A 25,315-nucleotide genomic window follows, 5' to 3' on the forward strand; every position below is an offset into this window, starting at 1 on the left:
CCTCGCCCGGCAGCGGCGGGGGCAGCTCAGCGCCGCCGCGGCCGCCGCTGCTGCGGGCGGCGGCGGCCCATGGCGGCTCGGCTCGGGGCTCGGCTCGGCTCGGCTCGCCCGGCGCGGGCCGCGACTGCAGCGGAGCGGCGGCGGCGCTGCCTCCTCCCCTCGTCTCTCAGTTCCTGTTCTGGCGGCTCCGGCACCTTCTGGGAACCAGGAAGCTCTGCGGTGGCCGGAGGGAGCCGCCGCCGCCGCCGCGGCCGGTGTCACCTGAGCCCGGCGGGGGACGAGCCCCTGCGGAGCCGCCGCCGCCGCCGCCGGGGGAGGGGGCAGCGGGCCAGCGCGACATGGCGGCGGCGGCGGGCCGGGCCGGGCCGGGCCGGGGCGGCCGGCGGCGCGGGGGTGACTGACGGCCTGGCGCGGCGTGAGACGGGCACCTTAGACTCAGCGCTCTTAGCATCCCTTTTATATATCCTGGGTGCACCATGGCGGGGGGGGGGGGGGAATTCAGGTGTTAAACATCATAATTTCAACCTAACCTAGGCAAGCTTGTTTAGCTTTCCTTCTTACCGCCTTCTAAACAAACCGTCTCCCAAAGGGCTCAGGAGGTAGCGCAGCCGGGAAGAGGGGTTTGGCGGGAGCGGGCGGCGCTGCACGCCTTCAGCAGGAGCGCGGCGCCCAGGGCGGCGTTGGGAGGGGACGAAGGCGCGAGGCTGTCCTCGAGAGCGGGCCAGGCCTCGCTCGCCCGGGGCGCGCGACGCGGCCCGGTTCCCACCTACGCCCAGTTCCCTTCACCAGCACGGTGTCATTACAGCGAAAGAGGAATAAAATAGAGCTTGCGATACCGGGCCAAAGGAGAAACACGTCATTCATCTCGCTGTGCCTGCAGAAATCGATCATAACATCAACAGTCGAAAAGAAGAGAAAAATCCAAGCCAATTACATATTAAACACATAAAGCAGCATTAGTGCATTACTGAGGCTGAAAAAATCAAATATTCAAAAGTCAGGAAATTACAAATACTAACTTTTCCAAGGCAATATAGTTTTGGCTTCCTCACACATCCTACACACCTCACAGGATATAGATTAAATACTAATAAAACGTATAGAATGTGCAGCGAAACCAACTGAATGTCGCAGCAGAAACCTTAGCTTTGGGATTTTCTTCATTTTCAAGTACTTACTTTCCCAGCCTTCATTTTCCAATAGTTCTTGGCTGTGTTTTCAGAGACACTCAGTATTTGCAACTCCCACTGAAGTCAATGAAATTGTTCAGGGCTTTGTATCCTTAAAACATAACCATACGCTTCATTTAGCCCAGGGCTTTTATAGAAAAATCATCAAATCTGTATTTTTGCAAAGCAGGCTCTCCATGAAGAGCCCTTGAAGCAGGCAGCTTTAACTCACCAGCTGTTACATTTAACTTCCTGAAAGGCTCAATCTGGACTAAAGGGCAGGGGAAGAGAGGGCGCAATACTTGTCCGTGGTCCACCCACAGAAAAGTAGCAGAAAAGGGCAGAGCAAAGCAGGGACCCTTCCCCGGGTGCCCGGAAGACGTCAGCTAAAATACCCCGTGCAGACCGACTACGTCTTGTATATGAGCGACACTGCAGAAACGAGAGGGGCTCAAACAGCAGCAGGTAAAACTGAGTACATAAGAAAATCTGCACATGGAGAGAGAGGGAGGAGACTGGAGTACGCTTGCCTCTTCACCTCCCTTGCTCCCTCCATCTCTCGCCCCAGCTACGCTATAAAGCACATGGAATTTGGAATGCATTGCTGCAGAAAATGGCCAATAATTTAGCACATTAAATTTGGATTGGGTGATTATCCAAATATTGAGACATTTTATTCATGGGGAAACTCCATCTGAGGTGAACAAAATGCTGCGTTTCAGAATTTCAGCAAATCCGTACCTGGGATGAAATTAAATTTTTTACAGGCCTACGGTGAGTTTCTTCCTCTCTTCTCCTAAGCCACTGATGCTTGCCACCCTGTCTGCAGACGGAACAGTAGTCTGGCCGGCCTGTCAGTCGGATCTGCTGTGCCGTTCCAGCTGGTCTCTTGGACTGGTGTCTGCCTTGGCAGATATGCCCATAAGGTCTCTGGGAATTTATTCCATCTTAATTGGAGAAAAAGTAGGTGATGTTTCTTTCCCAAAGTGAAGACATGCCTAGTCACTAAGAGCAGACTGAACTGATCTTCCCAACGTGCTACATCCTCAGGTCTTGCATGCCTAGAAGAGCAGGAAGAGTAGACAAAAGTTCACACTTAAAACACAGGGCATACAAGACGAAACCTCGTTGAGATGAATCCCACATCTCTCAGAGCTATTATTTCAGTCTCTGTGAAAACTTAATCGGACATCTATGCCCAGGTTACACTTGGTTCATATTTTCAAGACCATTTTATGGCAGCAGCAGCTAGATACTTTGTTACGTGGTTTTAATGAAAGCCAATGTTTTAGAAAAGATGCTGCTGTTCAGAGCCACCCTTTGCTGCCTTGTTTTCAGTCCTTCTCTGGGAAAGGGTTGCAGCAGAAGGAGATATCTACAGAAAATGCTAATACATATGTAGAGAAGATATTATTTTAATACAGCCTGAAGCTATGAAAGTCTATTTACTTTTTTTTTAACTCTTTGTTTTCCCTTTCCGAATTAGAACCATGAAGTGAATGATACTTGGGCTTTTTAGAGTCAGTAATTTTATCAGGCGATCCAGAAGTCACAAAGTATTTTTCTTGATGCGTACATAACATGAAAATGGCTGAACTTTGGCTAAATTCTCTCCTAAAAATTAACACGTGAACATATAAGAGGATTTGGGAAGAAGTTGGGGGGAATGTTTATAACACAGATAAGAGCAATTACAAAGTATGAAAGTTAAAGATGAAGATCCCCGCTCGATTTTAATTTTAGACTTTGCCACCAGTGAATTACTCATTATCTCTGTAGCACTGAAATAATGTAAATGAGCCTTAAAACTCATACAGATATTTATACCCACTATTCAGCCTTTCTGTGCTATCAGACAGTAAAAGAGGTCTCAATGTAAATTGAATTGGACCTACAGCTCTCATTTTCTCCCAAACTGATTAATGCATAGCAATAAGTAAAAACTTGCATGAAAAATATCTAAAAGTCTACTTCATCTGAACCAGATAAGAAAAGGATGGAAACGTCATCAAGGCAGCTCCATCCCAAGGATCAACAAGATAAGAAGTATAACATACGTTTTAGTTTACAGCCAAATTCAATATGGAAACAACTGGAGATGTAGCTGAAAAACACCAAACAAAATTCAAAAACAAGCATCTACATCCTTTCTGGATGGAGCAATCTGCCATTCTCTGCCAAATCAAAAACATGTGGTTTTGGGTCTATAAAAGCTATGCAGACCACAGTTAGGATCTCAGAAAGGGGTATGAAAAACAGACAAGAAATGGCCACACATAATGTCACTTGGGAATGGTGGAACAAGGGAGAAAAGTTATGTGAGAATTCAATTACTTTTTTAAAGATGAAACTATTACATACATACATTGAGTGATTTTCTTTTGGCAGAGGGGAGGTAAAGAGGACAGAGGAAAGGGAAGAGGACAGAGCCTCTGCAAACAAGAAGTACTCGTGTTTAGCGTTCAGCACAGGGTGAATTTGAATCCTCCCAATACAAACACCAAGCAAGCATGCTTTATGTGAGGAAATACACAGGGTGTACCGGAAACAGAATTCACCTACACACAAAGGCAACTGTGTGAAATAACAGGGGGGTTAGGGATCACTGAATGTGCTGCTATACAGGTCTAATCCTCCTGCCCCAACTAACTCCAGCAAACCTTTTATTCTGCTGCCCAGTCCTGAAGTAGAAGAGAGCTCTCATCATCTCCATAAGTCAGGGTGTGTGTATGGTGAAATAAAGGGTCTTAAGTATAACAGAGGTCCTTCTTGGCCAGGTACATTGCTTTTAATAGTGAAGCATACTACTAATAAAAAAAGTATTCCTCTTAAATGCTACTGAGACCAATAAAGGGATTTCCTTCAGAACACTGTTAACTGAGCTCGCTGGAAAAGATGATGTTCTCCCTGGGGAACAAATTCCCCCATCAACAAGTTTATCAAAAAAGGCAAGATAGAAAAAGACGCAACTTCCCATTGTACCGTTATAATAAAACATTTCTTGGACCATGTTTGTATGATAAGCGATGTATACCTTGTATCAAGAATTACTTTTTCATTTGCCACCGACTGTTTGCATTGGCATTACTGGTAGCCCTCATTCCTCCAAATAAGCTAAAATTGCCTTATGTTGTCTCAGCTGCTATCAACAAATTCCACTGGTAAAGAAATGCGTCTCCTAACGACGTAGCCACCTTGTCAGACCTCATAGACTTGGAAAGCATCTCTTAGAATGAAACACTGACCTCACTGCAAGTTTACTGCTCATTTTAGTGGGGGACTGGAGATTATTTTCATATTCATTTTTTTGAATTTGCTACATACTCATCCCAAATTGTAAATGCAGTAACAGTATAATCTCCCTAAGCAAAATCCTCCAAACCCACAAATTCACAAACATGAATTACCTGATTAAACTCCTGAGCCGTGATACTAAAGCTATGAGATAATATTTAAAAGAGAAAATGCTTTACTTTCAAAAAACACAAGGTACCTACATTACATCATCTGATAATTCAGCTTCTTTAAAGATTCAGTCATTAATTATATAGATATATCCTATAGATATAGATAAAATACATATATACAAATATAGATAAATATAGATATCCTTCAAGAAGCCTATGAAGTTTAACTCAATATATACTAAATAAATGTCTAACAAGTGTTCTTTGTATTTATTTTTTGCATGATCCATTCAAACATCTTTTTTATCTTTTGATGTTATACATTCAAAAAAAAAAACAAGGTAAAAAGCTAAAGTTTACCCGCTTAGGAACAGATTTTGATTTGAGGAAAACGTGAGTAAAGGTGACACGTTGTGAAGGTACAGATTTGACTGAGTAGGAATTTTGTGTGAAAATTATTCTCTGTTATCATTACAGTAGCTCAGGGATGCAACGTTGCAGTAGCTGTCATTATTCATTCAGTAATGCTTTGTGCAAAGGCTAATCTGCCCAAACATGCATGCACAGGTAAACACGCTCATTAATTAATCAGTGAATTCCCAGGGAGAGATCACTATTTAGATAGGAATGATGATTTCCAGGCTTTCTAATCAATATGTCCTATCAAGAAGACTGAGAAAGCAGATCTGCTTAATCAGGTCAACTGATATATCCCTCAGATATCAGACTCACCAGGCTATTAGCATGTCAGTTTAAAGTGAACGCTCTTATCGTGAACAGTTATATGACAATTCATTGCATGGAAACGCTTTGATTTTAAAATACATGCCCCAGCTGTTATAGTTGCTATATGGAAAACCTTTTGAAATATATATTCTGTACATTTGCTATAAAGCATGTGTCACTATCATTTCTTTTGATTCTGAAATCAGAAATCTATACTACAAATAACAACATATTTAGTAAAACTTAAAATTGTAAGATTAACAAAGGAGCTGGGAGAATTTAAATGAATGTATGTTCAGACTCCACAGTTTTAGAAGTTAAGACACTGCAAAGTGTAAATGTTTACAGCAGTATTACTGTGACATTGTGGTTTACAGGTAGTATTTGCAAGTTCTCACAATCTGATAATCTCTAATACCTCTTGTTAGTTAGATATGCACCATGATCTACAGATGATGTGAAGCATGCATCTAGTAAAGATTTAAAAGCTATTGCAAGGTTTGCTTTGGAATCATGGAATCTTAATGTTTTATCAGTGCTTTGTATGTAAATTAATTTATAAATCAAAGATAAATAATATTTCTATGCTTACTAATTTCCATACACAGATAATTTAGGGAAATTATTTGGGTGAATTTCGAATTTATTTGAACATGACAGCTGACAAAATTTAACAGTAGAATAAGCTACCTTTCAGCTCTACTGCTTAAATCCAGCTGAGATCTGCAAAGACCAAGTGCTCCTAGTAGATGTTGATTATTTATAAGAATGTCTGAAAACAATTGGTGGTCTTAGCCCCATTTCTGCTTAGATGCAAGTCAGACACCTTGCAGCTGGCCTCCTTGTTAGCAAGTTCAAAGAAATGAAAGACCGAAGAGAGAAACTGAACTCTTTACTTTGTATAAAAAAATCCCTCTAAGAAAGGTTTGAGAGACATTGCTGGCAACACTAGGGGAATATACCCAATGCTTTTCTGTAGTTAGTGATGACTGTGGAGAATTTTTCAGTCCAGCAGACAGTTTTCTTAAGTATGAATTTTTTAGTGAAGCGCAGGGGTCAGATGGCATCTTTCAGTATGCATGTATTCTGCAGAAGGAAATCACTCATTCAAGTCATTTGCAAGTAAAAGTTTCTTACCAGATTGAGTACATTCTTACAGAACAATTTCGGTTCTTCTGTTTAGACAAGAATATACTCCTCACACTTCTCAAATGTATATTTTAAATGTTGTGAGTTTTACACTACCTGATGAATCTGGCAGTCATTAAAACTACCACAGAGCAAGATTTTTTTTCCCATATTTGAAAGTTATTTGAAAAAATTCTATAAAAAGCAGTAAGAAATTGATTTCTGCTATTAGTCCAAAGAATTTCATATTGTTGTAATTTTCTGAATGTGGACTTCCTGCAGTAAAGCCAAAACCACACAGAATTAGGAACTGATCTCTAATAAAATGAGGATGTGTTAAAAGTGTGCAAGCCACTTTGGGAACTGTCTGCTGTGTCTACCAAAATAAGTCAAAACTAGAAAAGCAAGCAATACTAAATATTAAAAGAACAGTTTTTAGCTGTTTATTTATCATGGATTAAGGCCCTCTGCATGCACTGGCATCATTAGGAAAGACTCTATACTGACAGATGTTTTATATGGAAATTAGTTATCCAAAGAAAGCCTGTTTCTCAGCTCTTCAGGCAGTATTTGATTTACAAATAGCCACTAGTTGAGGTAAATCTTTATATTTATTTGCATTCAAAAGATTAAAAAGCCCCATAAGGTTTCCCCTATCAGAACAACCTGCTACTTGCCTAGCCCACATCCTCATATTCTGGCTGGCATAAGCAGAAGCCAGGATGCCAGGGTCTGGGCATGCAAGTGTCTTAGGCCAGAGATTAGTCTTGGTGTTTTGTTTTGGGCATTTTGCTCATAACTAATTGCATCAGATAGTTGAGTGATACCAACATTTCTTCTTAGGAAAAGGCAAACTTCCTTCAATAACATAAAATTCACTGATTACTATTTTTCTGTAAAGGAAAAAAGGCCTGAATCCTAATCTAATCCTAATCTAAGTATGTAGCAAAAATTTTGAAGAAGACTTCCGATACTTTTGTTGCTATAGCTCTTTGTCATGCAATTGGATCATAGGCATTTATTAAAATATCACACAGCTCTTCTGTAGCTTTCTTCATCGAAAGGTATTAGGACAATTGACCTAGTTATCTTTGTGCTAAATAAATACAAACAAGTCAGACAGATGGTTTTATATCCCTACATATATTTGCCATCATTGACTCACCCCTAGATCAGGTATTGAAGGCACTAAATTGACTGAGAGCTTCTAAGCACAGAGGTGGACATAATCTCCAATAATTCACTAATATAGCAAACTGCCATAATTATTGGGATACTTACTGAAGAAGTTATTGAGTTTGATACTTGGCTAGAACGAGAGGAGCAGAAGGAAGTGACAGCTCAAGATAACCAAGGCCAATGGGCTATCCTCAGAGCAGTATGGCCCTATCACAGCCATGCATTACACAACAGATGACATTAATTATTAGAGCTGGTCCAGACACCAACACTAGCCACTCAAGCTGTAGACCCAGTTAAAGAGCAGAAGAATCGCAGGACTCCACAGGAGTTGGAATTTTAGGGGCGCGCTTGAGAGAATTCAGAGAGATGACGACAGCAATGAGCCGTCTCACTATTTTATTTTAGGGCTTCAAACCCCATAGATGCCAATGGGACTGTAGGGCAGGCAATAGTTCTCAAACGCTGCTGTAAGTCTGCTACAGGATCAGGACGTTTTGTTCTTAGGGACTCAAACACAAAAAATTAAATCATACTCACCGAGAGTACTCATTTTGCAAAGATTTCTCCATCAGTTGCTTTTCTGCATCAGAAAGCCACTTTGCTTCATACTCTGCTGTTGTATTATTAACAGATGTGGGAGAAAAGTAACACTTGCCTCAGAAACATGTACACATAAGCGTTACTAAGTACAAACCACTGTGTGCTGCCCTAGGACTTGCTGTATCTCACTGCTACATGGAGTCATGCAGGTGGGAAGGGACCTCTGGAGGTCACCAAGTCCAACTTCCCGCTCATAGCAGCTCCCAGTACAGCAGCGTGCTCTGGGCCTCGGCCTCTCTGAGCGACCTGTTACAGCATTTGACCACCCCCATGATAAAAACATGCACGTAAGTTGGAATTTCCCATCTTACAACTTGTGCTTGTTTCCGTTTGTCCTCTCACTGTGCACCTCTGAGAACAGTTCGTCTCCATCATCTCTATACCCTCTCACTAGGTAGTTGCAGATAGCAGTAAGGTCCCTCAAAACTGTCTCTTCTTAGGACTGAACAAACCCAGTTCTTGCAGCCTCTCCCCGTACATCACGTGCTGTAGCCCTCCAACCATCTTGGTTGCCCTCCATTGGACTTGCTTTGTTATGTCTATGTCTCTTGCAATGGGGAGCCTAAAACTGGACACAATAATCCAGATGTAGTCTCACAAATGCCAAAAAGAGGCATAATACCCTCCCTTTAGCTGCTGGCTACCCTTTTGCTAATGTAGCAAGAATGCAGTTGGCCTTCTTTGCCGCAAGAGCACATTGCTGACTCACGTTCAACTTGTCCATCAGGTCCCCCCCAGGTTTTCTTCTGCAAAGCCGCTTTCTGGCCTGTCAGCCCCCAGCCTGTACTTGCCAGGGCCTTGAGCAAACTCCACTCCCCCTTCTAGCCGTTCAGTTGGCTGAGTTAAGGAGTTTAGCTGACTGAGTTCAAGGTCAGTCCTTTTGCTGATAAGAGCTGTTTGTTGTGAGGAAAGCTAGAAGAAGCCTCCGCAAGCTCTTGCCTCTCCTTCCCTTGGGAGCTGCTTTTAACCTGAAGCTTTGGCACTTGGCCCCCACCTAAGCTACACTGCAGCTGTGTTACAGCTATGTTTGTGCCCGGTCTTGTACCTCCTCGCTGCTGGCCCAGATCCTGACCCTCTGACTTGATTTCCTGGCTTGACCTCAGACCTGTCTCTTCACAACAGACTTGCTAGGTGATCGCTAGAGCTAGGCAGAGCCTGATCACTGTTTCCAGACCTGATCCTGACTCCTCGTTGGTGAGGCCATTGCCCTGTCTGCCAGGCTGTCACCTCAGCTTCTGGCTTGCCTTCCCTTGTGGAGCAGCCTGCCCTTGCAGAGGGAGAGAAAAAAAAAATCAGGTACTTCAGCCTTTTCCATATTGTTTGTCACTAGGCCCCTGCTGCACAGAGCAGTCAGCCCACACTTTCCTTAGCCTTTCTTTTGCTGCCAACATATGTACAAGAAGCCTTTCCTGCTGCCCTTCGCATTTGTTGCTAGTTTCAACTGCAGTTCAGCTTTGACTTTTGCAACTCCATTCCTGAGCTCTCAGGCAGTGTCTCTGTATCCCTCCCCGGTAGTCTGGCACTGCTTCCCCCTCCTGTGTGCCTCTTTTGGGCACCTGAGCTCAGTCAGGAGAGCCCTGCCCACCCATGCTGGCCTTCTGCCACGCTTGCTCCACTTTCTGCACGTTGCAATAGACTGTTCTGCTCTGAAGAGGCTGTCCTTGAAAAATCAGCCAGCCCTCCTAGGCCTATTTGCCCTCAAGGCCTGTCTCCCATGGGATCCTGCCAAGACAATGCCTGAATAAGCCAAAACCTGCTCTCCTGAAGTCCAGCTGTATGTCTTGCTCACTTCTTACAGGATTTTAAACTGCACAGTCTCATGGTCACTGCAGCGAAGGCTGCTCTGGACTTTCACATTTTTGACCAATTCTGCCTTGTTTGTGAGTAACAGGTCCATCTCCCCTTGTCAGTTCAATCACCTATATCAAAAATCGTCTTCAACATACTCCAGAAATCTCCTGGATTGCTTGTACACAGCTCGATTACCCTTCCAACAAGTATCAGGGTGTTTGAAGTCCCCTAATAACTACCAGGGCCTATGATAAAGAGGTGCTCAAATAAAATAGAATTAAATAATAAGTCAACTTTGTGCACACATCACGTTTAGATTCTAAATACCCCTGCAAACACATTATGCAATACATAACACTCATCATGCACTCTATAGTGTCATCCAACAGCACAGAGCAGGAAACACTGTCACAATCAGTTGAAAGGGCAGTGCAGACTGAAACATGGAGCCTTCAAGGCAAGGGCTTGAGACATCAGCCCTCCTAGCAAGAAAGCATCACTCTGAGTCCCGGACTTGGTGTCAACCCTGATGAAGGGAGATCACTCCATCCTCATCACTATCACTTCTTGAAGCAGCTAATTCTTGGATATTTCTATCCAAATACTAGTATTAACAACCCATGAGACTGATAAGCTGTATTACAGTATAATCATCTGGAAATGATCATTTCTGAGGAGCAAATTTGTTATTTCTGTTATAATCTCCTATATATATATATTTTTTTTTTTCAGGGACCATTTACATGTTAGTATGTAATTGCACTAAAACAAATAGTCCAAGGGCATGTTCCTTCTGCTGCATTATCTCCTAGATTTCTTTGATGCCAGCTGTTGAACATGATGTTGTTTCCAGGATCTATGGCAAAGTGCTACTGATGCCCATTTCAAGAAGTGTTGTGAAAACTCTTATCATTCAGTTCTTCCCAGTTTGCTCATCTCATCTGGCATTGATTATTAACATTCAATTTATATATGTTAATCAGGGTTGGGCCTGTTCCACAGAGTACAAACAAGTTTGATTCAGTTAATCCAAAATTTGCCAAGTGAAAATATTTTGGATAGCTTAATAAATATTCCTGGTACCAGCATTTACACTTACCATTTTTGACATGTACAATAGTGAAACAGGATACTACAATCAATTTCAGTCATTTGTTCCATTTTTCCTATTAAATTACAAAATATTTTGCATTACGTTCTTTCTCAAATAGCACGCAGTAAGCTTGGCAAGCAGGAAGACACAGGGAATAGTGTTACAAAACAATATGCCATTTTTCTTTTTCACAGAACATATGTCAGCCACTAGCGGACTCAGAAGATCTAATCTATATGAGAGTTCCTCAAATGTGTTACGAAATACAGTTGGGATCTTGCAAAAGAAATTTTTTTCTTCAATCTATAAGTTTGGGATTGCAATTAGGTCTAATCCATCATTCACTACAGTTAATGAAAAAATTTAGATGAAAAATTCCTCCATCTGTTTTCCATAATAAAAATACAGGATATTTCCAGACACTAGTTAAGTGAATTAAATATGTTTTGAACAGAAGGACCTTTTGAATAAGCTTCTAGTTTAACCTGGAAACATGGTATACTGTGATTTGGCTGTGATATATCTTATTTTCGATTTTGTAATCCAAAGGAATACTAAAATTATGTACAGTACAGAGTGTTCTGATATCAATCTATTCACTCAGTTCATAGAAAAAAAAATGTTTTACAGCAGACACAATAAGATATGCTTGAAATAGTCTAACTGTAATGTCCATAAACTAATCCAAATGTTTAGGTGTTCCCTCTGTTGCTTTTGCAGGACTGCCTCTGTTATGTGTTACCAGTGAGAAACTTAATTTCTCATCATGTGGTCATCAACTTGTAACAGCAGTAACTGAGAGAAATAATTTGCTAAAGTAATAACATGTTATGTTTTATGATAAGATGATTTCTGACCTGCTCAGGAAGTCATCCAGCATTTTCAATAAATCTAGCCATTATCTTTTGGCAGAATATATCTTCTTTGATCTCATATACACACACACACACGTATAGTAGAAGAACACAGTCATACACTGTGAACATTTACACAGTAAGTGCACATATATCTAACTTGTTTTCTTTTGGACCCATTTAGAAACAAAATAAGAGAGCAACCTCCCTGCTGTCTTCAAACGAAGCATTTCCAGGCTTTCACTCCTTGCAGCAGCAGTATCAGTACAAACCACCTTTAACACATGCAACAGATCAGCGTCTCTCCAGTCCATCCGCTCTTTTCCAGTGCATGCGAAATCTTTGTAACTCAGAACAACCGCAGTTAGTAGTAGCGTTCTACTACTAACATACTCGTTTCCTGAACTGGTCCTAAAGTTACAGAACCATCCATACCAAAACCAAGCAAATTTACTAGGCGCAAGTAAGGGTTTTCAGACAATTCCCTCCCCTACTTCTTGGTGACTAGGCATACAGTTAGGCATCCAAGAATAAGCATTTGCAGGACCAGGCCATGGAAATATCTGCCAACAGAGAATCCTTTTCTTGACACTGTAAAAACAAGTCTACAGTCTCCTCACAGCTTGGTAGGAAGCTGTATTGAAAATGTTATGTCTTGCAGCTGTACTGCAAAAGCAAATAGACAGGATGCTAAAAAACTGGGACAAGCAGTAACTGACCTGCAGCTTGCTGGAGAACTTTCTCTGAGCTGCCTTGCTTCCTCTTCTGTTCATTTGTTGTCTTCCTTATTCAATACAGGGGATCTGACTCTGCAGAAGCATCATTGGCTAACATGGACTTAATGAAAATATAAAGGATCCTAAAGAATATGTACTAATGGTGGAAAATTTGTCTAAACTCTGACAAAAAAGTTGCACTTTCTTTTTCCTTATGAGCCAGCACGCTTTTATATAGTGAGAAACAACAGTACATACACAGAAGAAAAGTTATTCAATTCATTATAGTTAGTTTGCCTTAAAATAAGATGTTTTTCTCTGTCCTTGGCATTTCTTTAGGTTTTACTATCTATTCATTTGCATCTAGGGAATACTTACAATTTGTAAATTTTCTGTCTGTAACGTGGATAAATCACCCTTGAGAATGTTAATTAGCTCTTTACATTTCAAAGAGTATTTTTTAGGTGTTCATAAATTCAGTACTCATTTTTGGAAAAAGTTTATGTTACTAAACATTTTCTGCAATCTACATCCAAAGAAAGAATCTTGATCTTCTGCCTACATTCAGTTCAGCCTTATTTGTTCTGATGTTTCCCCAAATATTGTCAAAATCATTTTCCTCAGCATGTCCTTTTTTTTTCCTTCCAGATTCCTCCACTGGCAGGTTCGTTCTTTTTGCATGAAGTTCCTTGTGTTCAGTTTCCAGGGCTCTGCACAGTTCTGCTGCCACTTCTCAGCTCTCCCTCATGTGCTCCTGCAACCAGTTCTTCCTGTGTTGGACTAAGGCACAAACAATAAATAAAGCCTTAGGCACTGGGAGAAAGTTATGTTTTTCCCGTTAAAAAAATATCTTTCATTCAGCCCTAGCGTGTATATGAACAAATTTGAGCATAATTAATCTTGAAATATCTGGCTGAATATACAGCCTACCTGAATCAAGAGCAGCAGAGCCCTGCATCACTTAAGCAGTTTGTGTGAACCCATGCGGAGCCAGCAGAAGACTGATTCAGGGTGGCCAGGGCAGAGGACCAAGGGAGACCTGTGCATCTATCCAAACCGAATCACAGGGGCCTCTGCGGAGCGCGAGGGCAACTTCAGGGAGGAGGGAGGAGTATGACAGTGCTAAACCAGACAGGAGAGGGGAACACAAAGGTCTCTTTGTCAAGTTTCCAAGATACAGTTGCCTTCATCCTTTCTTGGTGTACATTATGCTTCTTCTGGCCTCCTAACGAAGCTTGCCAACAAACACCCTCCCACTTCATACCTCATGCACCCTTTCACTGCAGAGACCTTTGTGTCCTCAGTGTTTGTCCTGTATCAATTTTTACAGACTTGTCCTAGCAAGGGAATAACTTCACTCTAGGGAATACTGTTACAGAAAGCAGAGCTGCCTTTCCCAGTGAATCTGGGAAGATTTTACACTGGGACTTTAGACTGTAAGAATTAAGCTACGATCTTCTCCACGGGCAAGGCTTTGTGACCAGATTCTGTCAGCGGAGAATCACAGCCTAAGCTCATGTCAGGGATCACTACCCATTTGTTTTCCAAGTGTTAGTATTAAAAAAGAAAACAAACAAACAAAAACCCTAAGAGGTCAACTGGTAAGTCTGACAACTCCCAAATCAGCTGTTTTCAACAGAAATAAATGGAGCAATACAAACCTAAAAGTTATGTACAGTTTTGTTCTTTCTGTCTATTGCACCTTTAAGCACAGACAAGTGTTTCTCAGTGCATCAACAGGAAACTGTCATTTTGTGCTCATTCAGATGCGCTCGGTTACCAAATGAGTCACTGTGGTCTTTAGCTCTCTCCCAACAAGAGTTTATATTTGGGGTTTTTTTCATGGTTTCACTCTGCATATGTGAATTTTTTTTTAATCCATTTGTAAAGTTCATTGTAATGTTGATAATGTGTTTCAGTTTCTCAGAAAAGCCTCATGTTTTTTAAAATCTGCTTAAATCCAAAATAACAGACTGTGCTTGAAAGGCAGGGAATAGAAACGCTGAAGACGACAGATTTTGACCCAGATCATTAACATCAGTCTATCTTCACAAAAGTCAGGTGATTTATGCCAGCTGATGGTTTGGCTCTGCATTTTAAGCCTCCAAAAAGAAACTATAAAAACAATACTGACAGTGATCTGGAGATTTATTTTAAAAAAAAAAAAGCTTGAAATTATTATTTTAAGATTTCATTTGTGCATTTTTGTAAAACACCCAAATGTTTATTAATCAGGTCAAGGCATGTGTCTGTTCAGGAGCCATCAAAGTGTTGTTGAAGAATTTGGCAGAATTCTCAGATATATTCTAGTTTATAGCACTTATTGCCAGAACACTCTGTCATTTTCCAAGAAATGTGTATTTCTTGGACTCATTGTCCCAGCTGGTTTATTGATTTCATGGTTCTCCTTTCCAAATCACTGTTCCAGCTCATTGATGATTCTGTCCAGTGCTGGTTATACAAAATGTTGTTGAAAGTCATCTTTACTTTGAAAAGCCATGTGTTGACCAGTATTTTTAGTTGACAGATATACTCAGCCAAACTGACAATCTCCAAGTTTTCAACTTCTGTGTTTTTTTCCGCAGAAGGCAATGAGCTGTTTTCTGCAATAAACTCTTCTGTTTTGCCCATACTTATGGCCACAATCCATACTCTAAATCACTGTCTACATTATTTTAACATAAATCCCCTTCCAAATACCCTTCTAATTCAATGGCATATTGTAAATCAAATATACACTATTATAACTGCCTTGAGACTCTACTGGAGCTCTCCAAATATACTTTTTAAAGCACTGAGTTTATGGCAAACTTGAGAGTAAATTTACAGCATGATATATAAGGACTTAGTCACAGGATAAAATTCTGCATGCAGAGAAGCTTAATAGTTTGGTCTTCTCAAGCACACAGGTGGTGCTCTTTAGTAACATATATACAGTTCCACTGCAGTCAATGGAATTATGCATATGCTTGCAGGTAAGTACATGCACAAGTATTTTCAGGACTATTTCCAATATTCCCATTTATCTAAATATCTACACATTAAAAATCTTACCTTTAGCAACTGGCTTGAATTTTTCTCTTCCAAAGTGCTTCATTTGCTTTTGAGGTGGCTGGCAGATTCCTGTGGCTGGCAAAACTCGCTAAAAAGAATCCTCTAGCTTAGCTCATCAAGAGATTTGCTTCAATTAGTCACACTAATTAAAACTATTTCTAAGCAGCAATCCTGGACAATAGTCAGACACAAAATGACCACAGGGACAAGTTTAGAGCCATCTCAGTTTGCTCTTACAGTTTATAGCAAGGAGGTACGTTACAGGTTTGCAGAGCTTTATTAAGCAAAATGGAACATGGGCACAGGCTATGCCACTGCCTTTCTTCTCACCAAGAAAAAAAGGACAACAAAATAAAAAACCTCAACATGATTTCCATCCCCCTGCCCTGCTGCTTGCTCCCCAGAAGCCTACTTTTGCCAGGCAGCCTTGGAGTTTCTTTCTCCGCTTCATATGTATGCCCGAGGCTGTAAACCCGTTCTACCCAGCTGATTAGAAAGGATATCGGGCTGACAGCCGCAAGGAAAAAGACTAGGAAACGCATGAATAATAGTACTCATGGTTTGATATAAATTAAGATTCATATTAGATTTGTTCTGACAGACTTTACCACTAAACAGCAGCTCTGCTTTAAACCTGGAACTGGTCTCTAGGTACACTTGAACAAACCAGGACTAACCCTAAAAACGGTAATGATGAACAAGCAGTGCACGCTTAGAACCCCAACTTTCTGATCATCTTGTCAGGAGTAATAAGCTCTGTAAGAGACAGGACATGCTGAAAATGCTAAAATATATATGTATATAGATCTTAAACTGGCTAGTAATTTTACAGCAGTTTTGCTGTACCATGACCCAAGGTAAAACGTCTCAATGTATTTGCCTTCCAAAGGAGACCCAAAGGCAGATTCTAGATCGCAGTTCATGTCGAGATCGTCTGATTTATTAAGCCCCTCATTTGCTAAATTCAGCAAGCTACAGAAACTAATCCCAACATGCTACCTTTATGAGAAAGCTAAATGTTATTCCCCATTTCCCAGGCAGAGAAGTAAAATCTGGAAGATTAAACAATTCATTGCATAGCACTAGGCAAGATATTAGCAGTTTCAGACCACGCCAACGCCGTTTCTGCCCTTGGTATTTCAGATCAGCGTCAAACACTATAATGAATGATTGCTTATATTATCTGGACAGCAGCTTCTTCCACGTTGGTAGAACTCAAGTAACAAACCATCTTTCTCAAGCCTCTTTGTTGTTTTCATAGGCCTTTCCACAAGGTCAATGTTATAAAATAGTTCAATAGCACTTACAGATCGCATAGATAGATCTATCCATTTTAGGCCAGCTCAGATCATACTACGAGATTAAGAGTGCTAGCTGGAGGACTGATCTAACTACTTCAGTCACACAGATAGCTTTTTGCACATGCACAACCAGTTTCCACTTAGCAAGACTACACATCTGACTTACCCACATGAGTATTTTAAGTCCTTGAATCTGGGCAATCAAACTTAACTTCTCAATTCATATAAAACTTAAATATCCAAGTTTATATAAAGTTTCTGAGTAGCTTAAAACAGACACCTGCCTTACTATCAGTTATATCAGGCCAGAAACTTGAGCAGAAAAATGAAGGAATACATGTTCTAACGTAGGAATGAGCACAGATATTATACAGCTATTCAAAACCTAGAGAAACACATCACCCTAACCTAAATCCAGGTATCTCTACAAGGAGAGGTGGCATTTAAGAGAAAAAGAAAATATTATAGGAAGGTAGTATTGTTTAACAATAGTAGTATTGTTTAACAATAATGTAACAAACTATAATAAAATAAGAAAGTATAGCATAGGTAAAAATAGAAAGCTTTGTTTAAACTAATGCATGGGAAGAGGTTCTAGCAAGCTCATCCTGATGATCTATTACTGAAATCCACTCTCTTTTCTTATTAGAAAGCTAAATACTACCAGGAATTTTATAATTAGCAATTTTACTTTCCTTATATGAACCAATGTTTTCTAAGTCATTTGTTCTAGTTATTCCTGAATGTGGCAGCTGACGGATTTCTTTATGAAATAATTATTGAACCAACAAGAAACAAGGCTATTTTAGACTGTATTTTAGAAACAATGTTATAGAAGAGTTTCACATGCAAAATTAATTTGAATTAAGCAATCAGAAGTTGATTCTAGGTAAGTTAAATAAAAAAAGAAACAAACGTTGGTCTGCAACTATGATTTTTATATCAAAAGGGCAAAGATATAAGAAAGGAAGGGAAACTGAAAGAAGTAAACCGGCCTGAAGTAGTCAAGGATATGAACATTAAAGAGCCCTCAGAATTTCCTTAAATGAAATGCTCCGATTCTATCTGGAACTCGTAAGTGGCAAAACTGTGGGGAAGGGATTTCAGAAGTAGCCAGATGATAACCATTTCCAAAAGCATTTTAGGATTAAGCACAGCAGCTAAGACAAACTTACAAAGCTGACATAGCAGTGAAAAAAGCAAATGTCTCCCACGAGGTGAGGTATTTCTAGTAGTAATAGGAAAGATTCATGCCACTGCACAAGGCATGGGTGAAAGGTTTTATCTATAATACTCTCTGCAGGCTGATCATCAAGAAAGAGAACAACTATTAAATCATCAGGCAAGTTTTTTTTATTATTTTTATTTTTTAAACAGGAGACAAGGTTAACCTGGTTCATCTAGTCTAGGAAAAAAGGCTGTGAAAGGAGTCGATTACTGTTTCCCAACTACCTTGGAAGAATTACTACTGAAAGTTACTAACCTAAGTTATAATGCAAGCAACACAAGCAAGTAGGTTAAGAAGAAGAAAAAAGTCTCATGTAAGCTGAGAGAAGAAATAAGAAAGCTTCTCATCAAAAAACCTTTGAAATAGCCTACTAATAGGGATTAGACCAAGCAAAAACTGAACGAGTTTTACAATCAATTATGAAAGGATAATGACAGTGTAGCTGCTTGGGACAGACAAGACATCAAAGAGCAGCTGAAAAGGTCCTTCCAGTCCTACATCCCAAGCTCCTCTCTTTATCCTATTGCTCTGCCATATTCTAAATACCCTAATAAGTAAATGCACTTTCTTGCACTTTACCAAACTGTACAGCCTTCAAGGGAAAACAATAACCAAGCTCTTGTACATGTTTCTCCCAGAGCCAGGGACTGGAGCCATGGCATTTGGATGAAAAGAACTTTATTCTTGCCCAGTTTTCTTCTGTGGAGCCAAAGTGTCTGATTCTGCTGGCATCCAGTTTCAGTTCTGATTTCAGTCCAGTGAACCTGGTAACTCTGAACTGCAGTCTTTTACACTGTAGGGTTTTTCATCGTCTTCTAGCCAAGTTTATCATCATCACCACTTCTCACAATCGACTAATGTCGCTGACTGTTTTAGATTTTGTTTTTCACTGTACTTTCTGGCCTTTTTATCCTGAAGTTCACTGAACTGGCATATAAACTGTTTTTCTCCTTTACTCCTTTCTTTCCCCAGTTGTACAAAACTACTCTAAAGAATCACGTCATCTGTTTCAGTCATCTTTGCTTTTGGCAAGAAACATTTCAATATCCATTTCCTGACCCTATTCCTAAACAATAATAAATAGAAAAATGTGAATGTAAATATGCCAGTATGAAGCCAACCTGCCAAATGACTCTCAGGTCCCCAGTGTCCTATATAATACCAATATAATCAAAATTTCAGATCCTGCAAAAGGTTTTAGCATTTGCATTGTCACTAAGGGCTTCATGAAGCCAAGACTTCAGTACCTTCGGGTTCTGTGGTGAGCCAGCCTATCAATTTAGTGTTTGGATTTTAAGCTTAAGAATTAGAAATAACGTTCATGTTTTTTAGATGGCACCAAACTGCAACACAGGCAAGTAAATGCACAATGGTCTTCTCCTGTGGATAAGTACTTCTTAGCCCACGGTCCAGCAGGAGAAGTTTTCAGGAACCTCAGAGTTTATGATTGAACTTACACTAAAAGTAGAAGGAAGTGCAGATTTCTACATCATTTAAGAACTGCATGCTCTTAATCTTTTTAAATTGTGATCTATTTTCTCTTTTAATAGGCTGTGGCCGAGAGAAAGCAGGTTTCAGTATGAGCTTCCTCATCAGTTAATGGGGAAAAGAAGCCACCTAGCATATACATTTTGCTATTTCTCCACCAGAAAACAGAAGTTTAAAATTTGCCCCAGCAAATTGCTATTAATTCACATAAACTCATGGCCACAACAGCCTGATGGCTCAAAGGACACCTGTCATTTTTATGCTGGAAGATCTGCACTGCAGTCAGCAATTTTTTCCAGTAACACTCCCTGAGAACATGAAAGGGCCTCTTTAACACCTGCATATATACGGCACCTGCATCTGTACTGCAGTGCAGTGTCCTTATGCACTGATTTGGTATGAAAGTCCCACCTTGTTTTGGAGAAAGAATGATTTTGATGAGTCCTGGGATATTCTTTTCCATTTAGGGTACAGGAAACTGAAACAAAGTTTTCAAAGTCTTTATGCTTCCCCATCTGGATCCACAGTCAGGAGAGAGCACAACACATCATGTCTTTGCTCACCATACCTACTGTATATTATGTTTTGTTAAATACGCCAGTTAGACAGTAGGAAGGAAGGTTGCTTGCTTGCCTTGTTCTGGCACCTGTATTTTGGGTCAGGCAACACCCTCCAGAGGGACAGGGAAGTTACGCCTTCCCTAGTAGTAAATCACAGGCTCATCTGGAATAAGCTTAAAAAAGAAGAAACAAAAACAAAAACCACTTTTTTTTCTTTTTTATTATTTTGCTGGGTTAGTTTTCTGCCAATTCAGTGGTCTGAACCAGCACACAGATTGTAAGAATTTCCAAAGCTGGCAGATGAGAAGAAGTAGGATCACATCTGGCAGTGAGCCCTTCTAGCATCTCCACCTCAGAGGTAGGGAAGGGTTTTCCAAAGGACCTTGAAGGGACTGTAATTTAGTTACTGAAAACTGCTGGCTTGAGGATAAGGGCACAGTGGCTGGTGATTTATTTACAAAAGATTTTAATTATAATCTGTCTGATCCAGCAGTTAAGCTGCCTCTGTTTAAAGAATATCTTATTTTACTTAGTGCTCTCATAACATAACCCTTTAGAAACCAAAAGTCTATTTGGTATGCTCACTTTAAGGAAAAGGTACAGCCATTGTCATTTCAGTGCTCTAATAGAGCTTTGCTCTCATAATGCATACACTGAATTAATTTCCAAAGCAGGATGTGTGGGCACAGGGAGAATATCTGCGTGCAAACAGGTAGGCATACACCAAGGAGAGGGATCAAAGAAAGAACCAGCCTCTTGCAGAGTTATGCAGAGTCACTTTAGCCACCACTGAGTGAGGGCATGGCTTTGTAGAAGCATAAGCCCCTCAATCAAGAAAAATGACTGCTTGCTCCAGATACCAGTGTTGCAGTACACGACTGGTGCTTGGTGGGAGGCACTAAGCAGACACTCTGGACCTCCTCCTTGCTGGGCTGGGCTCTGCACATGTATTCTCGACTCCCTGGCTTGCTGCTGCTGCTCGGTTGCCCATGCCCAAACCCATGTTGATTTTCTGTATATACTCAGGAAAATTAAAATCCATACTCACCTCTCCACTCTGCTGCACGCTAACTCCAGAACAGAATCAGAGCTGAAGCCAACAGAGCAGCAGCTTTGCTGGAAAGGGAGGTGGCTCCATCACCTCCATCTGGCAGGCCAGTTCCAAACATAGGCAACAGCAGCAGCATCTCCACTCATCTGTGCGGCTTCTCTTCAGAGAAAGCCTGAGGCTTCCCCCTTGTGGCAAGGGCCACGGACACAGAGGGTGTCAGCTCCCAGCACTTTCAGAAGCAGTGCAGCTCTAGGAGTTGCTTCCCAAACACCCAGCGTTTGGGGAAAAAAAGAAACGTTTCTCATCCTCTCGCTAATATCACTGTTAGATGAGGCCATCTTACAGTTCAGAGCAAGTATCTTCATTCTGGCCTTAGAGGTATGCGCACTTCCTTTGGCTTGACTTTACGTACACCGGGAACCAAACGCGTTAACGCAAGATGTTCGTAGCTTTGTTGTTCTGTACGCGCAAGACTACTTGTGCGGCGTTTCCAGACGAGTCTGTTGCGTCTAGATGAATCCACAGGAAAGGAACAGCGCCTGTCACAGCTACCAGAGGTGGATACAGCGTTCTTCCAGCGTGGACCCATGCCAGGTTCAGTTCAATCCCTCAAGTACAGGAGTAATCCACGCTTTCTAAATGAAGGAGGACAAGGTTAGGCGAAAACATAGCAAAGCAGAAAATAACTCTATTTCATGACAGGTTTTGAAGTTTCCCGTTAATTTTTTTTCCACTGCAGAAATGTCGCAATCAGTTTCCCACATCCCAGATGACTGACCAAACAGCTCAGAATCACAGAGCTACCCTGAGGGCAGTTTCTGAATTGTCACTGGGTACTAGAGAGCTGTCATGTCAGGTGTTTTGTGACTTTGGATCTTTGGGTCCTGAATGCATTCGTTAGACTAACCTCCCACTTCTGTTTTACTGAGGTTATTGATAACCCAGGTTAGGTTGTGTTGAACGCTCGTTATAAGTGTGACGGGTCCTATTATAGGCGCATTTTAATCTGACAGTAAAATAAGTAGCTATTTTTCCAAAGTGGAAAATACTGTATCACTAAATTGCTAATTCTAACAGGGATTCCCGTATAAATACTTCAGACTTTTGATTAGGTTCTAACTCAATCTTCTTATCAGGGCCCTGAACGCACCAAACAGGCTTTGCAGCCTTTTCCCCTGCTCCTAGGCATTTGGCTGCCCCCGCTCAAGACAGCTCCGACATAATGCAGCTGTTCAACCGGGAATCAGACTTGTGTGAAAAAGAGCCACGAGAAACCCCCCCTGGAGAATAATCCCCTCCCTTCGCGTGGGAGCTGCTTTCAAGCTCAGGCCCTCAGCCTTGCTCCTTCCCAAGCCGTGCTGTAGGTGCGCCTGTACACAGCTGCTCCTGACCCCGCATCACTGACCTGACCTCAAAGCTGCCTCAACACTTGCCTGGCAATCATTGGACTGTGACCGACCCTGGCCGCGGTCACCGGTCTGCTCGCCGCACGCAGGCACTGCAGGACCGCGTGCTTGCCCGCGAGGCCACTGCCCTGCCGGCCTTGCTGCCGCCCGCAGCTCCCAGCTCGCCTCCCCTTGCAGAGCAGCCCACGCTTGCTGCTCCCTGCCTTTACCAGTTAGGAATCCCTCCTTAAGGATTTCTTTCTTCCATACATACAGTTCAGGGTCAAAGAAGTTTTTTTTTTTTTTTTTAAGTAAAAAACAACACTGTATCATGAGAACCTCTAACTTTTAAGATAAAGTTCAGTTTCCAAAATTCTAGCAGCCTGTCAAATATTAAAATTGTTTTTGAAGATTCACTGCCACTATTTTTTAATGGCACAATATTTAATAAAAATGCTTCTTCAAGGTTGTTGCTATGAAGTACTTAGATCACCTGCAGCTATAGGAATAAGCATCCAGTAATGTATAATGAATGCTGAGGCTGTACTTAGTTTTGCCCAGGGCTTGTTTTGCCTTAAAATGTTAGATTTCGTTTTGGAGTTACTTGTTTCAGTAACATTTGTTGTCGTTTTAAAGGGCTTAACAATAGTCCAGGGAGAATTCTAGCACTGGTGTTCTACATTTTTATACAGTAAATGCTAAACTTTTTTCCATAGTTTATCTTCAGCTTATCCAACATTAGTTGTAGCAGAAAGTTTCCATTGCTTATAGATTTATTGCTAGGACTACTGGTAGGCAGGAGAAAGGGAAGAGCCCTTCCAGTGAGACATGGAAGACATGAAAAGGTCCCCTGTCCATTCCTCATTGAGATGAGACACTAGGAGAAAGCAAGGAAACCAACAAACTGTAAAGTCTCTATGTTAAAGGAAGTAGAGCATTTGTATTTTTACAAATAGTGCTGAGAGCCAAAAGATATTGTATAAACTAAATCATTCCTGTGCAGTTTTGTGAATCATTCTGTAGCATTTATTAATCCCAGATGGCATGACAACATCACCTTTTACATGAATACTGGAGTCTGAACTCCATTTACTTCTCCTGACCAAACAGCCGCAGCCCTAAAATATCTGCCTAGAAGACAAAATCTCTCTCCCTCTCTCGAAGGGCAGCCTTTCCCTTTCTATCTTCCCAATTAAATTTAAATGTTTCAGAAGCTTTGCTAAAGTTTTAGGTTCTAGGCCTGTTAAGCAGATTTTAATCAAGCTTTTAGATATTTGACGATACTATTGTCATTTTGCAGATGGAGAATGAAAGCACGGACTTGCATGTAGGGTTTTGTATTCCAAGGTATTTAGCTGCCCACGCATACAGATACGTGCTCAGCACTTCTAGAAAGCACATTATAAACAGAGGTGCAGGTACTTCTGAAAATCCCACCAAGAAAATCCCATTTCCTTGATCATCATCTCTGTGAGAAGATCACCTAGGCTAAGTTTGTCACAGCAGCAGAAATTACCCTACCTTTGATCATTCTTGGGATAAGTCTCTCATTCAGCTCCAGTTAAGTAGGCACTCTTGAACTCTACTAGTCAAAAGACTCCAAAACTTGTAACACACAATTATTTCAGAGAGTTAGTGCTGTTCTTAAAGTTCAGCACGGGCTCTCACACAAGTTTATTGAGGACAGAAAACATCTAGAGCCCCACAAAAAAAAAAAAAAGGCAGAAGCTGAGTTTAACTCCTTGATTTACTTTTTTCGACACTGGCAGCTCTCTCTGAGTACTTTAGTGGAGACTCAGGAAACCTGATACATTCAGCCACCGGCCATTATCTTAGTTTGTCAAACAAAACAGAGCAGGTTAATTCTGGATGACTAACTGCTCTATGTAATTCCAGATAGATCAATGACAGGATGCCTTGTGAGAATCAATGACATGGGGACCAAGAGACAGGCTGTAAGTAAGCACCAGCTTTCCAAATACATGATCTTATTCACCAGCGGTTTCTTAGATAAATAGGGTCTATCAGACAAAACACATTGCAGAAAATTTAAAAGACAACAGAAGAAATAGGGATTCATTCAGTGAGAATGAACCCACTGGAGTTTTCCCTACATGGAATTTAACCTTACAAAGTTAATATATTTACAGAGTCACTTCTAAATTATCACACCCTAGATTTTGTAATCTGTTTGCTAACATGAAAGCTCTTTACAGAAACTGATTAGCCTTCACAAAGCTCCAGCTCCTGGCGCATGAATAATTTTAAAAAGGAGACAAAGATTTAAAAAAAAAAAGAAGTCACTTGCCAAAGGCCATGCATGCATTTAACCATTGATCTAGGTTCGAGTAGGAGCACGGCTTAGTTACCTGCTCAAACTTCTAGACCACACTGCTGAAATAAAGGACAAAAGGGGCATAGGAAGCTGAAATCTCCATTTTCTTGTCAATTTGTGACAAAACTGTATTAAAATTGTTAGATCAGAATAACATATTTTTACTTAGAGATTACAAAAATTTTACTTTTTCTTCCATTAGCTAGCAATGCGTTCTGGTAAATACATTTTATGTTCAGGTACAAAT

General features: G+C 40.9%; 1 long non-coding RNA gene across 2 annotated transcripts; it reads right to left on the bottom strand.

Moving 5' to 3' along the window:
- Positions 1–1,739: 1,739 nt before the first annotated feature.
- Positions 1,740–24,483, bottom strand: LOC104140799 (uncharacterized). Of its 2 annotated transcripts, none has more exons than XR_693385.2 (3): positions 24,255–24,483; positions 21,346–21,983; positions 1,740–2,230 (listed from the first exon to the last, which is right to left on the bottom strand). It is a non-coding gene; the product is annotated as an uncharacterized lncRNA (long non-coding RNA). The 2 variants fall into 2 exon arrangements; XR_693384.1 differs by lacking the exon at positions 1,740–2,230 and adding an exon at positions 12,932–13,446 and having other exon boundaries at positions 24,255–24,400.
- Between the last annotated feature and the right edge of the window lie 832 nt (positions 24,484–25,315).

Source organism: Struthio camelus, chromosome 8 (genome assembly GCF_040807025.1).
Source record: "Struthio camelus isolate bStrCam1 chromosome 8, bStrCam1.hap1, whole genome shotgun sequence".
NCBI classification, from domain to species: domain Eukaryota; kingdom Metazoa; phylum Chordata; class Aves; order Struthioniformes; family Struthionidae; genus Struthio; species Struthio camelus.